Source organism: Plectropomus leopardus, chromosome 3 (genome assembly GCF_026936395.1).
Source record: "Plectropomus leopardus strain MGB_pleo_1.0 chromosome 3, ASM2693639v1, whole genome shotgun sequence".
Lineage (NCBI taxonomy): Eukaryota > Metazoa > Chordata > Actinopteri > Perciformes > Serranidae > Plectropomus > Plectropomus leopardus.
Genome location: NC_142178.1, coordinates 5,394,971 through 5,407,648, shown reverse-complemented (window position 1 = coordinate 5,407,648; position 12,678 = coordinate 5,394,971). Strand labels below are relative to the sequence as shown.

Genomic DNA, 12,678 nt, shown 5'->3' with positions numbered 1-12,678 from the left:
CTGACCTATCTCCCACAAGACACAGACAGCTGTAGTGAAGACATATGGGATATGTGCCTGTTTCTGCCATTTATCAGTCATTATTTGAGATAACAGATGCTTGGCAGAAAATTATTCAAGTGTCAGGTAGAAATCCGAATTTAGACTTAATGCACCCGTACCTCCATCAGAACACTCATTAGGCAGCAGATGAAGACTTCCATTAATCTAATGTGTTCTCACAAAGTTATTCATTGCACACATCATCATGCTTATGAAGTAAAAAAAAAACCAAGACACAGGCACAGCCTACAATAAGACAGGGTCTACATTAGCAGCGAGTGCTCTCAGTTGTGATCACTCACCCTGGCATTGTTAAAGTGGAGAGCGGATTTACTTTAGATTATACAAGAGTGAGTTCCAAAAGTCCTGATATAGAGTATAGCATCACTAGCTTTTTTGCTTTTATGCTCTTATTTTTTATGACTTTAAAATGTGCTTTTATGTTAAATGTTCTTATCTGATTTCTTTTATGCTAATGATTTTATCTTGTAGCATTTACAATGAACTAACATTTGTTCCAAAATTGTTAGTGCATTACAAATAAAATATATTATTATTATTATGACTTTACACATTTTCTAAACTGCTAATTACTTTAACCATTAATTACCCTAAGTAAACGGTTGGCGAAACAACAGTTGCTTGCAAATATGGACATATTACCACAAATGTGGTAGTATGTCAAAAGTGAAATAATGAATGATGTCAGAATAGGATGAAGGGAAGGACAGAAGCCGGGAGCTGTGCTCATCTGACATCAAGCGCTGATGTCACAATGTTACGATTACAGACATCTTACCAAAACATCCATTCAAAAAACTCATTCAGTTCATTTACATGATGTTAGAAAAAGTCAAATTATTGTGATAGTCTGACTAAAACTGGACTTTTAAAATACATGCCGACTGAAATAGCACTACATCGAATTTCTCAAAGTCAGACTAACACAACCAGATAATGCAATTGTAATTTGAATTCTTCCATTTTGTAAACACCATAGTCATACTTTAACCAGACTCTGTGTTCTGCGAGTGCTCCCAGTCACCGCTTCAGCCTCCCTCAGTGGTTAGGGATAGGGACTGTTTGTACTGCTGTGGACAGGGTTGCAGCAAAACATACTTTAGCCTAAAATATATATATATATATGTTTAAGCGCACACTATTTTACACTATTTAAGTATTTTCTCCTCTTTACCTTACACAACAGCTGATGGAGGCAGCGGTATACCAGCAACTCCGCTGGTCAGTGGAGTAAAATGACTGTTTATCTCTATGGAGTTTGCTGTTTTTCATATAACGGCTTCAAATCATTGGCAGTAAGGGCTGTCTTACGGCAAGGTTGAGTGGTGAAAATGTTGTAAATATGGCATAAAATGAAACAGATGTTCTTTTATGTGGCTTAAAACTAATCAATGAAGGCAGAGTGCTCAGCGCTGTTTGATTGCACATAATGTGGTGGTTTTCTACCCTGAAGTTACTGTTTATACAGTTGTTATTGTGATTAGGTCTATAGCATAGACTGTATAGATAATATAGGTTTATAGCAACTAGCTGAAAGGGGGCATATCTCTACCATCTGCAGCAGGGTCGGACATACTGCCGTCAATAAATCGATTCTTCCCCGCTGCTTGTATACTGGGACAAGGACAGCAGTCCAATTAAATGACCTAATCAAGCTATAACTGTAGCTTGACTAAACTGTGCATGTAAATGTATGGATTGACTTCGACACAAGGGAACCGAAGGTGCTATAATGCTAACTCATTTCCAGGTTTTAGGACTCATTCTTGCACCAGTCTGTTGTGGAATTATTTGTGTTGGCAGAGACAAAACAATGATTAAATAAACAAATAAATCATAATCTGTTGTTGTATGCTGTTATTGACTAATAAATGATACTTGTAGATCTGTTATATAAAAGAATTATCACACAATAAGTAGTGCTGTTGAAATGAATATGCAACACATTCTCATCCTGAGTCATCTTATATTGCCACTTTGTAGTGGACTTCAGTGTCTAAATATTACACTCTAGGTATCATTCTGCATCTGCTCTTTATGTTCAGGGATGCCGCTACTGTGATGTCAACCCGAGCACATGGTGGGATTATGCTGCACCCAGCTTTATTAAGGCAACAAAAGCACATGGCAACCAATGCCGGGATGTCAACAAAGACACATATTGGCACGGATGGTTAGGATTAGGCAACAAGGACACGAATAGTTAGGTTTAGAGGAAGGAGGCACATGGTAAGGTGTAGCAAAAAATATCACATTCATACAGGCAGCAAACACCAGAATCCCACATGAAAGTCTGGGTTTTGTAGGATCCATCCACCACACTCACAGTTTTGTTGTTACCGGCGGCTTTTCAGCCTTACACAGTCCTGCCACGTTTCAGGCTGACGCGACAAGTTCCATCCGGCCGTGCTCTCAAGTGACACAGCGGGTGCCGTCCATCCTATGATAACATGGCGTATCATGAGGATGCATTTGACTTCTGGATCTTCCACCAAAAGCACTGCAAATGTGGCAGTATTTGATGATTTTGGCATGAGAATTGGTATAAACTAGGGCACTCTGTGTGTGCAGACCTCCGCCAAATCCAATGCCCAATACCATAGGTTACCATAGGTTAAAAATAATGTGTATATCCGCTTCATGCCTTGAACCAGCTCCAAAATTTTATGGGTTCTTCCTTGGCTTTTAATGAAAATCAGGGTAGTCATTTTTCTGTTATTCTGCTGACAGAGGGACTAACAAACACACAAGCAGAATTGGATCAATAACTTCCTTGTTGGAAGATAATATGTAGTGTGGAACTCTGATTGACTTCAAACCCACTGAATGGTATGTTTTCTCATCAATAAGACAAGAAATCCGCATTCACTCACTTTGATTTGTTGTAATTTGTATGGGAAATGTTTGTTCACACAGTGCTGATATAGACCATCTTTCGCGGCCAACATACCTCTATCGTAGTCCAAGATTTATTTATGTCCATTATATTACACAAGGTAAGAAGATCACTCAAACATCTTTTTTTGAAATTTTACATTACATACATACATATATACAAACATTACTTGCATGATTATTACTGCTGTGCTGCTGGTTGCTCAGCTGCTGTGCACCCTTGAACCTGATTAAATTCAGAGGCACAAGAGATAGACATAAAAATTGCAGTGCCAGAAACCAGTGAAACCTTTTGAAGACTCTGAAATACATTTAATTCATTCATAAATTAGTCACTGCATGAACAGCTCCTGTCTCTGTTGACTTGGCAGCATTATAATAAGGTAAGAGTGCAGCTTTTTACTTATTATTGCTTTCAGTTAGACTCGCAAAACCGTAACTAAAACGGCATCTATGGAGCTCCATGACATGTTGATGCAGCCGAAATGGTACTGCTGATCCCCGTTCAGGCAGTGTTTCATTGTGTTTGCCGCTCAAGGGACAGCCAGTGATTGATACTGCCTGAAATCAGTGGTGGGAATGTAATTAGGAATATTCACTAGTACTGTACTCAAGAACAAATTTGCAGGTCTTGTAGTGTACTTGGTATTTCCATTTTTTGCAAATTCCTTCTTCTTCTCCACCCTGTCTCAGAGACAAACATTATACTTTTTAATCCTCTAAACTTATTTGACAGCTTTAGTTACGATTTAGTTTTCAAATTACAACGCTTGTTTGTTTTGGGTTCAAACACCAAGTTTTGCTGAAAGAAACACGGCTGTTAAATGTCCCAACATCTCATTAAAAATACCTTGTCTTGTCGCCAAAGAAACCTCTGCCAAATGTCCCAAAGTCTCATTAAAAATACCTGGTTTTGCTGACAGAATAGCTGCTGCTGAAGGTCACCACATCTCACTAAAAATACAGTATATTTAAAAATATAAATAAAATATATTTGGTTTTGTTGCCCATTATACGTCCTAACATCTTGTTTAAAATGCCTTTTTTATTTACAGAAGACTACTGCTAAATGTCACAACGTCTCGTTAAAAACACTTTTTTTCCCCCAAAAAAACAGCTGCTTAGTGTCCAGATGTCTTTGAAAAATGCCCAATTTTGTTAGGTACATTACTTTTCATACTTCAAGTACATTTTGTTGATAATACTTGCATACTTTTACTTAAGTAAGGTTTTTAGGGGGCTCAGTGGGTAGAGCAGGTACCCCATGTACAGAGGCTGAGATCTCGCTGCAGCGGCCGTGAGTTTGATTCCAACCTCATCCCTTTGCTGCATGTCTTCCCCCTCTCTCCCCCTTTCACACTTTAGCTTTCCTATCAATGAAAGGCATAAAAGCCCAAAAAATGCAGTAAAGGATCTGAATACGTGCCAGCATGTGCATTTGTTGACATAACGCATTTGGCTGCCATATAACCATGTGCCGCATCACCCCACTATGTGCATTTGTTGACATCATGGTAGCGGCATTCAGACAGCAGACGCAGGAGGATACCTAAATCATAATATGTAGATGTGCTAGTCCACTGCAGAGTGGCAACATGTGACGAGTTGCGATGACAACATGCTGAATTGGCTGAATTTGAGTTTATTGTTAAAATTACAATCCCTAATGGGATCCTTGAGTGTCTTCCTCTTGGTTTTACCTACATTTTCTCTTTATGTCGTTTATGTTAAAAGTGCTGAGGCAAACATGAGTATGGCTCATAATTCCATTGTTACCTTGAGATACAATAGGAGAACACAAGAAGCAGAAAAACAAATCCATTTATCTTGCTATTTTAAAAACGTTTCACAAAAGTTTCACAAACACACAAAATAAAGATTGAAAGGAAAAAAGATAACAAAAAATGTCTAGAGAAAAAAAAAGGACAAGGACAAACATTGAGGAAAATTATTACAAAGAATTGTAATAACCATAATAATTAAATAATATTACAAAAATGATATACTTCAAGCACATTATTTCCAAGTAATTTAATTGTCTTACTTACTTTTTCATCTTTTTTGGCCGGTTTCGGGCAGTTTTTCTGTTTTGTTTTTTCCCCCCTAATTTCTTGTTACATTTTGGGCCACTTCTTCTGAAGTTGCTCTTTGCCTTCTTCCCACGTTCTTTCAGAAATTAAGCTGATTTGCTCAGATTTCAAAGGGTTTAAGTTACAATTTGCAATTCTCAGTTGAACAAAAACAACCAATCATCCAAAGCTCTCAGTAATGTCAGTCACTGCTCAAGAACAAACTAATATCAATTAAGATTCTTTTACTGTATTGCCTATTTTTTACCTAACTTGTTTTTTAAGTGATATATTTTTAGTGAACTGTAGCTGTAAAATGAGTTTGCTCTTGCTGGGTTCGGCTTAACAGAATACAAATTTAGTTTAAGGTAAAAGGAGATGGTCTATTGCTGTGTTGCCAAACTATTGATTTATCAAAACATATCAATTCTAAATGTTTGAAATGGTTTCAATACTGATTTTTAAATAGTGTAGATACACTGGTTTCAGCTGCACTGTCTGACTCTCTGTTATTGCTAATGTTTGCTACAGTCATTCTGCTCATCTCTGCTACTAACCAAGACAAGAAAAATCACTGTTGTCATGGTATAACTGGTGAGATTTATTTTTTCATAATAATTCAGAATTGTATGTCTTCAATATTTCCCCTGCGGTATCAAAATGTTATCAAACATCAGAACAAACTATGCCAAACAGAAGTGTTATCATTTTTTCATAAACCTCAGCGACAGGTCAAAAAGTACATGCATATAACAGCAGATTTGGTGTTGCATAAATGTAAAAAATATTGAATTATTGATATGATTAGTGAACAACTGGTCCCCACATCCTCACACTTTCCACGCTTCCTTTTTATCATCATTCATCACTAGAGCAGGGATTAAGATAACGGGTACGCGTGTCAACGGATCTCACACTATTAAATTCATGGCTTTTGTATGAATTTTTTCACACGGATTATTACTTGAAATGTTTTAAAGTTGTGACTCAGATGGCGATGACAAATGATTGTCAGTGATGAGTAATTCTAAATAATACATTTTATTCTCCACATCATGTTCAAAGCAAAGTCAATTTTCATATCTCATTCTAGCACAGCAAATATACAGAATAATTGTCTGCACTGAGTAGCAGGCAACCAAGTCTTTGACTTAGATAATCAAAACTTGTAATAAAATGTCTTTGGACTGAAAAGTGGGATTCAAGGCCCTTCTTTTAAGGATTGTGGGATATCGTCTGGATATTTTCACCATTAACACTCAGCAGGTGTTTGTGGTTCCTTTTTATATACCAGATCATCAGTACACAAATGTTACAGTCAAATAAAATAACAGCAAAACAATTTCATGGTTCCTTTAGTTCAAAAAGTAATCAAATAAGTCATTAACATGAAGAATATGGAAACACCTTGGCAGAGCTCAAGAGAGAACAAATGTCTCTTTTTAATTTTCCACGTACAGGAGCAGAACTACTGCACTGAAAGCAGCTATGAGTTTGGTAGCTTTAAAGCGTCTATTTGTCTCTTCAGACAGCTGCCATCTGTCCCTGCACTAATGAGTGTGAAAATCAACAAGTAGTTCTGCACAGCAAAAGTGGGCTTTTAATTTACATGCTGTTATTAAGGATAGAGTCTGAGCTTTTAAAGTGCCTGAATGGTGTGGAGTCCCATATCAATGAGTCAATCAAAGATTGTGCAATTTGTTTGTGAAGGTATACATATATATATATATATGTATATAATATATTCAACACTGAAGTTCTCTCTCAGGGGTGTATGAAGCCTCTTAGAGGTTGTGGGGCAAAAAAGAGAGAGGGGTCCTACCCGAGTGTCAACACTAGGAGCTTAAAAATAGGGCTGTCGAGCGATGAAAAAAAAAAAATCTAATTACTTGCTCTGTGATTAATTAATCTGAATTAATCGCAAACATCAATTGTTGCTGTGAAAGTATTTTAAAAAAATTAAATTCACATTTTAAGCACAGATTTAACTTATTTCTGAAGTCTTGCAGCTTCTGTATTGTCAACAGCATGGCCCTACATATATTTTAAAATAATATACCTTGTGTCAACAACTGATGGGATTCTGTCAACAGAGACGTTGTCAGAGGACTTTATTTTGAAATGGAAGCAGGGAAGTTCGGCTGCTAGCGCTACCATCAGAGGCTGTGTGAGCTTGGATCCCTGGGTTTCGCTGCTAAATGTTTTGAGATGATATTTCAGGCTTGAAGTAGGCCGATAGCACCAAACCTCACGTTACAAAGCCACTGTGGCCTTCAATGAGGCACCAGGTCAAAGCGCACCACAGAAAGCAATTAATCAGTGTAAATTTTTAATTAATCGAAATGTAGGTGTTATTTTGAAAGCCCTACTTTAAAAATCAAGTATGATATAAGATCACAATGCCAATAGCCACCTTTTGCATACACATGAAACAACGTTGTGGACAGTGAAACGGCGGTGTCAGGTGAAAACACAGCCCGACGGAACCTGTCATGTCCGCATGAAACGCAGCGGGACGGCATCAGGTTAAATGCTGCCAGTGTCAGCATAGTATAAGGAATGCAAGAGTAACCATAGAGTGGGCAGGAAGGTGGATCAATCCAACAAACCTCAGAGTTTCATGCAGGAGTCCAGTGTTCACTTCCCGTCTGTATGTGATATTTTTTTCTACACCTTACCATGTGCTTCTTTCCCCTGATCCTAATCATCCGTGTCAGCATGTGCGTTTGTTTACACCATGTGCTTGTGATGACATCATGTGGCGCCATCTCTGAACGTTAAGAGCAGACGTAGAAGGATACCTCGAGCGTAATATGTAGACACAGAAGTCCAATACGTGACAACTTGGGATGAGAACGTGTTGGATCCATTGCTCACATCTCCACAGCTTCAACCTCTCACCCAGATATAGTCACTTCTAGCTCAAAAAAAAAAAAAAAGATGGTGATGGTGGAAAATGCTGAAATCAAGGCTTCAAAATGGTAATACACAAACTAGTGGGTGACGTTACGCTAGCTCTGTCCATTATTTTCATAGTCTAGGATCCCTAGTAACACCCTGTTACTCCCACTTCCTATACACTGTGTAGGCTTGTGGACAGTAGTGCAGATATCCAACCAGAGTAAATGAGCCTTAACAGGTCAGACTGGGTTGCATAAATGTCAGGTTACGTTTTTTAGTTTTTTACTGCATGTGACAGGCTATTTCAGCTGGAAAATGCCCATGTAACTGGTAGGTAGCTAATTAACGAGGACGTAAAACAAAATAAGTCATCAAACAGAGTAGGACAGAGCTGGAGCTTGCAGCTCAAAGCTACACTAGCCACTACCAGCATAACACACAAATCTCTGACTACACTGTTTGCAGTAAAGTAGCATTGTGGGTTATGTAGGCGCCAGGAGTTGCCAAGAAAGAAGAATGTGTGAAATATAAACAACAATCTCTCTGGCTTTGTTACAGGGAATTTTAACCTTTTGTTGCAGGTTTGTCCTGAAAACAGTCATTCGCCTCCCTTCAACCCACATGCTGAGTGTTAAAACAACCCTCTTGAGCACTATGCATTAAGATTGTTGTGTTAAATGTCAAGTTCATTTAAAAGTAGGATTGCAGCCACACAGTCTACTTTGTTCACAGTCACACGGTCCCGCCTTTAGTGGGTAAATATCAACATATGCATTATTTGTCTGCTGAATTCAGATGGTTAGATTATGTGATGATGGCTCATTTTGTCCCTTTACTACCATCTCCTGGACCAAAGAGCAAACAGCAGCCTGTCTTTCAGTTTCTAAAGTGTATAGAGACTGTAAACCAATAATTGTAAAGAGGTCTTTGACAGTCTGAATACGAACGCCTTCCTTTCAGTCTCTTGTGAAAGTAAAGTGCCAACATTTAATGAAGAGAAAATGATGAATCTCTTGAATGCCAAGAAGATTTTGCTGCCACGTCCAGAGTTTACATTGAAATGATGGAAATTTCAAGTCACAGCTCTAACAGTTATTCGGGTTTGATTGTGAACACAGTGAGAGACACTTGCTGTGCTGTGCTGTAGCCCTTGTGTTTGTTTTTGTGTTCACTTTGTTGATAGCTTTGCCGAGAACATTTTATATTCATGAAACAGAAGAAAAACAAGTCAATTAATGGGGTTCTTGAGTTCTCTTGGATTTTTCTGTCTGAGCAGCAGTCCTTAGAAAGAGGAGTTAGACAGCATGTAGTACTGCATCAGGAGGAGCCTGTCGGGATCTGACTGTAATAACTTTTATGTTGTATCTTGAAAAAGCCCAGAGAAGATAGAAGATAGGACCTTAAACCACTAAAAAACTCAGCTGTTCAGTAGTCCGTTCGTTAGAGAATATTGAGTTTCACAACCCAAGTCAAAAGTTTTAATTTATTTTGAAAATATTTTTCTTTCAAAAACATAAAGGAATGCAAAGAGCAATGTACAAAGAAATGACCCAAAATAAACATGAAAATTAGATTATTATTATTATTACTATTATTATTATTAATAATAATATAAATAAATAAATGAATTAAATTAAATGTAAATACATTTTTTAAAAAGTGAAAATAAATAAATAAATAAAAAAACACACACACACACGGAAATTACCTGAAATAAGTTCTTGAAAATTATGATTTCTTTTTAATTTAAAAGAGAATATATACATATGGGGGAAGAAACAAAATCATTGAGAGAGTATCTCACAGCCCCTGAAAAGCTGGTCTCTGCTGACCTCTGGTGGTGTCTTTGTCACCCTGCTGCAGTGGAGTGCAGGTGTAGTCCTGGACCTCACAAAGTCACTGTTGGATGCAGTCATAATGTCATATATGCAAGAGGTTTGAAACTCCCAGTCAGGGAGGGCAGCACATCAGGTCTTGGCTGATGACTGATTCACAGCTCAGGGGTCATTAGTGGGGTAATGTGTTGAAAATAGGACTGTCAGTGTTAACGTGTTCATCAAGATGCAATTAAGGTCTAAGCATTATTTTTTACCATTAATATTAGTTTTTAAAATTATATTAATCGTTGTTTCCTGCTGCAATGTTGGAATATAAGACACAACTGCATTTTTGAATGGCTCACTTCACTTTAAAAAAACTCTCAGAATGCTCAGTTGACAAGTCAAAAGTAACATGAATTAATATAGGAATGAAGACATCACAGAGGTATTCTTTTATTTTGATTATCTTCTTCTGTTTGTGTATAAGTATCTTTGTAATTTTACTTCTTTTTTCTGTCTTTTTAAAATAAATTTTCAAATGCACGAATGGAAACCTGACACCTATTTGGAACTGGAATTGCACTGTAAATTCAGCATGTGTTCATAAAAACCAAATCTTACGGAACATCTTCTCATCCAGAGTCATCATATGTTGCCGCCTTGCACTGGTATTATGCATCTACATATTACGCTCTGGGTATATTTCTGTGGCTGCTCTTTATGTTGCGGGATGCCGCAACCGTGATGTCAGCACAAGCACATGGTGGAATTGCGCTGCATCTATTTATGTTTAGACGACAAAAGCATAGAAATAGAAACAGGCAGAGGCACTGCCAGGGATTTTGGGCCCCCCTGTGCAAATGTTAAAACCACACCTCTAGAACACATTGACATTAGAAACAATAAGTCTACAGATATGATACTTTGAAGGGAGCCATTCTGCATTATGAGTGGTTTTTAATTTTCATACTTTAAATACAGTTTTCTGATAATACTTCCCATCCCAGTATTTTTTAGACAGTGGTAATTCTTCTTTAGCACAAAAATCATAGTACTTCTTCCACCATTGGTAAAAACATCATAGCCTAAATTTCAAGAAGGGTGTATCTGCAGGCTTGCAGGCAGCAGTTTCAGGACCCCAGATCCAGGACCCTTGTTTTTCTGTACATGTGCACTGCTTGGCTTCAGTTAATTGGCTTTGTATTCACTTGACACATGTTGAAGATGGACTACGAACAGACCATAAGTACTGAATATGAATTAAGTTAAATTTGTTTAAAATGAGACACAAAAATTGGGGACAATAGTTTAAAGTAATTCAATGAAGACATAGCTTCATTTTGCCAAGTACATACATAATTGTTGATTTAGTGACAATAATGTTAATTTGGTTCATTCTTTCTAAGTTTCTAAGTTATCAGCTTACATTAAATATTAAAGCCTAAACTATCAAGGGAAGCAAGTATAAAGTATATGTTAACGTTAGTGCCTTTAATACCAGTACTGTCATAGTTTAACATTAACTTTACACAATGCCATGTGGCTAGATGTTGTTCATTTTGCTGTTCAGTTCCCCAATATATGTGTCTCACTTTAAGCAAATTTAACTTAATTCATATTTGAGTGTATCCTTATAAAGCACTATTTTGGTGGTACTTGTTTAATAATATTTTGGTGGAATAAACCTTTAAGTATCATGTATTTTTGCATTCATCCACTTCACTGGGTGGCGCTGTTGCAAAAAACGAGGGTCCTAGATCTGCGGTCCTGAAACTGCTGCCTGCAAGCCTGCAGAGAGATACTATTGAAAATTTCAGTAAGTATCAGCTGACAAATCATGAGCTCACCTCCTTCTTCAGCTGGGAGTGTGGCTGGGTCATTGGTGGGGGGAGACAGGCCTGCTGAGGATGAAGCTGCATCTGTACTCTGGCCTGATAGTGGACAGGGACAGAAAGGGACAACAGATTTAGTATGAATAACCTGCTAAAAATTTGCATGTATTGATTAAATGACGGTTAAAAAAGGAGCAAAATGTAAACAACATGAATTTTCCGTGCAGATATTAGCTAATTAGCAAAGGAAGGCTAGCTTATTTCACTACCAACTAAACAGGTTCATTTCCACCACTCACAGTGCCCCACCTTTCTTTGTCAAGAACTGGGTAACTTGCTGTCACCTTCTCCTTTTTCTCTGTCTTTGTTTTGGTTTTTGGTACCCAAACTTTTCTCGTGAAAGCTTTAACTTGAGGATCAGCTCCACCGACACTCCTCACTTCACTTTGCTAGCAGGTACCGTTAGCGCCAGGTGTGAAGACAGGACCCAACCATTTCATGAAAAGACAGGTGGGGGGGAGGTAATAACTCTTTTTTTTTCCTTAAAGAAACAACAAAAGATAAAGAAACCGTAACTATAAGCATATTCTTAATAAAATCTTCTGTTAATGATGATTATTATTATTATTGAGGTTCACTGAAGTGTCCACACTTTTTATACTGGGGTGGCCCAAGTGAGCTACTTGGATAGCATGAAGTACAGGCGTTGCTGTGACAACATGCCACAGCATATCTTTCACAAATTTTGTCACCCCTGCCTATATCTACTTTACTTACTAATATTAATAATTTTATTTTTTAAATTTTCAATTCATTTTTTATTTAACTTATTTTTTCTTCCTTTTTCCATACATATATATATATATATATATATATATAGAGAGAGAGAGAGAGAGAGAGAGAGAGAGAGCGAGAGAGAGAGGCTGATGATATATTTATGACAAGTCATGCTGCCCCTAAAATAAAATTTAAAAAATAAAATAAAAGGGTTTGGTCCCAAGGAGGGATCAGTTATGTAGTTCCTGTGGTTTACTAATGTTTGGGTGCATTGATCAAAGTTCTAGTATTAAAATAGCACTTTAAATAATCAATATAAAT

General features: G+C 37.4%; 1 long non-coding RNA gene across 1 annotated transcript; it reads right to left on the bottom strand.

The window, feature by feature from the left end:
- Positions 1 to 9,608: 9,608 nt before the first annotated feature.
- Positions 9,609 to 12,411, bottom strand: LOC121964720 (uncharacterized). Its single transcript, XR_006107398.2, has 3 exons — positions 11,890 to 12,411; positions 11,596 to 11,679; positions 9,609 to 9,827 (listed from the first exon to the last, which is right to left on the bottom strand). It is a non-coding gene; the product is annotated as an uncharacterized LOC121964720 (long non-coding RNA).
- Between the last annotated feature and the right edge of the window lie 267 nt (positions 12,412 to 12,678).